Source organism: Gavia stellata, chromosome 6, assembly GCF_030936135.1.
Source record: "Gavia stellata isolate bGavSte3 chromosome 6, bGavSte3.hap2, whole genome shotgun sequence".
Taxonomy (NCBI): domain Eukaryota; kingdom Metazoa; phylum Chordata; class Aves; order Gaviiformes; family Gaviidae; genus Gavia; species Gavia stellata.
The window spans coordinates 20,617,158-20,622,712 of NC_082599.1; the positions used below are offsets into that span (position 1 = coordinate 20,617,158).

Below are 5,555 nucleotides of genomic sequence, written 5' to 3' on the forward strand. Positions count from 1 at the left end.
TGCAGGTTCAGGCCAACAACATGTTTGGTATCCTGGGGTCCTGCAGGAAGCTGCTCGCATCGCAAGGGGCAGCCAGAGAACAGCAATAGAAGAAGCTTCCTTGCACCAGAGGTGTTTGAGAGAGTTAGAATTCTGCTGGAGCTAACCATAACCATTGGAATTCAAGTTTGTTTTCATGGTGGGATATCATAACCTCCCTCCATTTTGGCAATAGAGTTCTAGGATTAGAAACCTCTGCTAATCTTTTGATAGCTGGTAATTAATGTAGCTGGAGGAACTAAAATATAATGGCTTCTCCATGGTTCTTTGGATTCCATGTGCCATCTTTCATACAGAGCTCTTCTAGAAGGCAATGCAAGAACATTTTGAGCCTGTAAATGCATCCTGAAAAGAGCACTGGTACCTGAATTTGATGCCTGATCTCTTTGAAACAGTCTGATTAAGAAAAGGCCTCCAGAAGTGGTGTTGCCCATACAACCTGTCAGCACAGGTTTCTTAAGATTGCTGCCTGGTCGAACATGTCAGATTCCTGTTTGGAAATATTGGATTGGATCCACAAAGCTTACCTGTGTTTTCCTTTCTCACTGCCTTTCCTTCAAACTTTAGTGTTCTGGCTGAATTATAGCACTTGGACAGATGTAAAGCTGACTAGTGTGATCACCTGCAAAATAACTTTTAGAACTGAGGTAGATGTTTTCTGGTGAGAATATTTCAGGCAGATGTGTTTTCTTAAGCATTGCAAGGATACAAAATTTGTGTTCTTCTCATTTCTTAGCAAACAGTGGTTTTGAGCCTGCTCTAAAATTTGCCCTTCACCTTTTTTCTTAAATTTAACCTATTTTAGAAAATACTTTTATACCATGCCAATAATCTGATTGTGCTTGAAGTTAACACATGCTTTCATATTGCTCTGAATACAGTTGCTTTTCTGAACTGAGGCTTATGTTTAGAACTTAAATCTGAATCCTGGACTTCGGAAAATGCTAAAATAGGTTGCTGCTCCTGAAGACACAGGCTGGCAATTCCTCTGCTTTCCTGTGTGTTCTGTAGAGACAACATTAAAGTTCAATTGCATAAGACTCGTTCTTATTTTCATGATATTCACTATTATTTTAAGAACTCTTAAGCATTCTTAGTGGGTACAGCTCAAAGAACCTGAAAGGACAAGAAGTTTATGCCTTTCTTACCATGATAATAAGAAGTGCGTGAGAGAAATAAGTGCTATGTGAGAAGCATCATTATTACTCTCCTCGGTGTTATGCTCACTTCTTATACCAGTAAAATTTTATTCTTTTCACTTTTTTGAAGCAGTATTTTAAGATTTTGTGTGTGTGTAAACTATTGAACTGACTGCTGTCATGATTGTACTTTTTTCAGTAGTCACTCAGAACAGGTAGATTGCAGGGAATTTGCAATACAAAAAGTATGTCAGGTGAGATCTGAAGATCAATTCTGAATGTAGCCCTCTCTATTTGGTTTGGTTTTTTTTTTTTTTTTTTTGCCACAGCTGCAGACTGCATTCCAAATTACTGATAATAACAATGGCTGTTCTATAATTTTGTCACAAGTCACACCGAAACGACTTTTTGTCTCTCCTGAACATGAGATAAGTGCAACTGTACGTTTCGTGATCCAGAACCAGGCAGCCTGTGCCATTTCCTTTTGGTAAACGTGATTATGGAGGTTGGGAGAACGGCTGACTTTTAGGTTACCCAACAGTCTGCAATTAGCAGCACCTCAAGATTTGTGGATTTTCTCATCTAGGTACAGCCTGCTTTTGTGTGACTTGCATTATAAGAGAAGCTAGAGCTAAGTGAACTGGAGAGGTCAGTAAAATACTATTGTTCAGTCTTGTTCTTTGCTTTTAAGGTAAGTTGATCCTATTTGCAGGGATGTCCTATTAGTTATAACACTCTTCTGATTTACTAACATAGCCAAGAATAGAAGAGTTTAGCTACTGAAGCCTTAAAAAAAATATGGTAAGCCACCTTTGTATCTGAAAAATAGCGAATCTGTATACAAACAGCTGAACAAAAAACCCTCCAAATGCATTTTATTTGAACAATGAAAAGAGCAGAAGTCTTGCATCTAATCAAGAAAAACTGTCTATACCTGCTTTTTCCAACCTTTTGAATCCTTCTGCAGGAATAATACTTTCCATGGTTTGATGCTTGCAGCTGCATAAAGAAAAAACGTTTGTCATTAAAATTTTATTCTCTGCTTTTAATAATTTTAATGGCAATGCTGAATTACGTTAGTTATCCATTTATGTTAATGTCCTTGTTCTGGTAAGGACTAGAATCATAGGTTTCAGAGGAAAACAGAAGAAATCTTTGGGTGGTAAGCTGTGCACTTACAGTTTTCTGTTACAAAGTAAGCAATCAGAAATATATTTGGGCAGAAACTGAGTTACCTGTTCTGAAATTTTTTGTGACTACGAATTTTTGTAGTTTGGGTCAGGTTGTAACTTGAGAGCTGACTAATAGTTGACCAAAAATGACACACAGAATAATAAATAATGTAGACGCATGTGCTTGTGTGGGGGTAAATGGTCTTTTCCTGTGAGAAATTGTAGAAACAGAGTAGTTAATAAGTAGTTTCGTGATATAAGTGGGAAGATTATTTTGTTTCTGTTTTATCCTACGGAATTGATTTTAGGAACAGTTCTGGGTGAATAACTAGACTTAATTTTCTGAACAGAGGATGAATATATGGTATGTTTATAAAACTCATAAACAATGCCCAGTTTCCCTCTCTGTCCTATGTGAGCTTTCTCTGACATTCAGGAACCAAAGCCTATATCTGAAGAAGGTCACAGATGTCATAGCAATGAACGTTTAAGTTAATGGACCCCACAATAACAATAAAATAATGTTATAAAATATTTGAATATTATATAATATAAAAATATTTTTATATTACATAGTAGAATATTTTCATATAGACATATGCCATATATTTGTATACATTTATGTTTTTATAAAAATATAAACCAAAACATAATCCATAATTAGTGAATCCAATAATGGTGTTTATATTATATAGACTAGATATTGGAAAAAATTAAGTAACTCCAGATATGATCCACAAGAAACAGCATATCAAGGAAGAGAGCTGTCCAGAAATAAAGAATGAAACACTGATAGGGAGGACGATTAATCTGGAGTAGCATCCCTTTCTGGTTTCTGAATGCCTTAAACAGCTCTTGGCCTCTTCCTTTCTTCTGAAGATACAGTCAGAAACCTTCTCCTAAGGGTAGATATCTCATCTTTTCCATTTACGGAGTAGCGATAGATAATGTTGCTCTCTGGTGTGATGGCTCACTGGTTAGTGCTTCAGCAGTCAGCGAAAGTCATCCATGTTCAGATCTTTTGCTGATCTGTGGGTTTCAAGCTGAAGGGGTAGCATTTGCTGTTGTGTATGTTCTTTTTATTTTCTTTTTTACCTTGTAAGACTTTAAATGAAAGACTCCGAGATTCAATGAGGAAGAATGCTGAAGAGAAGGGTGTCAAGTGACTCTGTAGCCTCACCTGCAGCACTCTCACTGTCCCAACGCATTGAACAGGCAACCTTGGATGTCTAATGCCAGGTCCTGTGTTTCTCTCAGACACCTGAAAGTTAGAGCTTGTGCTCCGTATCAGCATAGCAAAGTCCCTTTTTAGATCTGGCTTCTAGACGCAGATTGTGAAAATAGTCAATTTTACATTTGTTAAAACTAATGGGAGTATTCATGTGTATAAAGTGAAATGCTTCAGGGCCCAAAATCCATGCCCAAATGTTCATCAGTACTGGTCCATGGGTTAGGCCTTTGTTCAGACTGGAATCTTGCTGTTTCTCCTAAACACCCATGTGCTTGTGCATAAAATCACAGGACTGTTTGCTTGTCCTCCTACACAGAGAAAATAGAAGTGGTCCAGCCTGTGAACCGATTCTTCTGATGCTGAGAATAGCAGAGGAAAGCATGCCGCAGTGGGCATGATGCCCCAAAAAGCAATCTTTAAAATAATTATTTTAATTAGTGTTGAGGGCTTGCATATATTGTCTTTCTCTGCCATGTTTTAAAAGATGTTGGTCAGTAAGGTACCAGCCATATGCAACAAAAAAGTTGACCAGTACTGTGATAATACTGACATTTATGTAGCTCTTTTCAAAGTATTGGAAAAACTGGAAAGGTTGAGCTGTGGACAATAAATGGTCAGCTTAACCTTACTCACTGGGCTGAGGAGCAAAGTCTTACAGTGTTGAAGAGCAAGGTATTGTATGAAATAGGAGAGCTGGAGTAACACACTCTTGCTCTTACTCCCGCTGCTGAAGACTCTCTGGTTTCAGGAGTGAGCTGGAACTTCTTGGTCTTGGGTGGGCAGAGACTAGGAGAGGACCAGCATCTGCTTGGAAAGGAGTTAGCACCCGTCCTTGTGCAGTGGGTGTCACACGCCTGCTTGGCTGAAAGGCTGTCGGCGGACAGAAGAGCCATCAGGCAGAGCTTCGTGGAGCCACAGGGACAACGTGAAGCAACTGGTACTGTAAGACTTCAAAGAGATTCAAACAGCCTCAGTCTGTGAAAGAAAAGGGGAAAACATTTGCTCAGGTTTGGATGTGAAAACTTTGTACTTGGTGGAGCTGTAGGCATAGATTTACTGTCAGGTAATGTGGAAAGCAGATTTCGATCAAATGATAATAGGATCGTTAGCTTTTCTTCACTGCTGTTTTCAGTCACTTAGAAAGGTAAGTATAATTTACCTACATACATGCAGAGGGATGCTGCCTGTCTTAAACAGTCTAACTGTTCCCTGCAGTCACTTAAAATTACCTTTCAAATGTATTAATAGGGCAATTTTGGAATGATATTTGGGAATTACATTTTGGCTTGCATGTGTAATGGATGAATTAGCAGCAGCCAAGAAGCAGCTGGTTTAACCCTGGTTCATGAAGTTATTCCCCAGAAAAAGAACGCTGCTGTGAACAATGTTTTGGGGAATTAGTCTTTCATACTGGCTAGAAGAAGAGAAGCCGCCGTTTTCACTGTTTTCTCAGTCCTCTTTCAGCATTTCACAGGACTCATTTATTCAGGGGCAGCATTCTGTACGCACGGTTTGGCACGCGGTGGCCCGCAAGTCGCCAGGGGGGAGGCGAGGGAGCGGCGAAGCACGGCCCGCAGCACATCAGTCGCGCCGCAGATGCGGGTGTGAGCGGGAGTCTCTGTGGCGCAATCGGTTAGCGCGTTCGGCTGTTAACCGAAAGGTTGGTGGTTCGAGCCCACCCAGGGACGTGTTTGCCTTTTGGCTCGCCCGCTTCCCTTGCAGCCGGCCGCCGTTTCGTGCGTGTGCGCCGGGGGCGGATGTGAGATTAGCGCTGGCGGCCGTGCAGGCGCCGCGTGTTTCTGGGCAGGGGGGCCCCGGAGGGGAGCGCGGCGGCAGCCCCAGCTGCGGCGGTGGAGGCAGCTCGCGCCCGCGCTGCGCCCTGGCAGGGAACGGTTTCGCTGCGCCTGCGGGGCGAGATGGCTCCCGGCCTGCGCCGCCCTCTCCCCGCACGCCGCGGGGTCGTGTCCCTGCCTT

General features: G+C 41.5%; 1 non-coding gene across 1 annotated transcript; it reads left to right on the plus strand.

Annotated features, from left to right (window-relative positions):
• The first annotated feature begins 5,195 nt into the window (after positions 1 to 5,195).
• TRNAN-GUU (transfer RNA asparagine (anticodon GUU)) lies at positions 5,196 to 5,269 on the plus strand. Its single transcript has one exon. It is a non-coding gene; the product is annotated as a tRNA-Asn (tRNA).
• Positions 5,270 to 5,555: the final 286 nt, after the last annotated feature.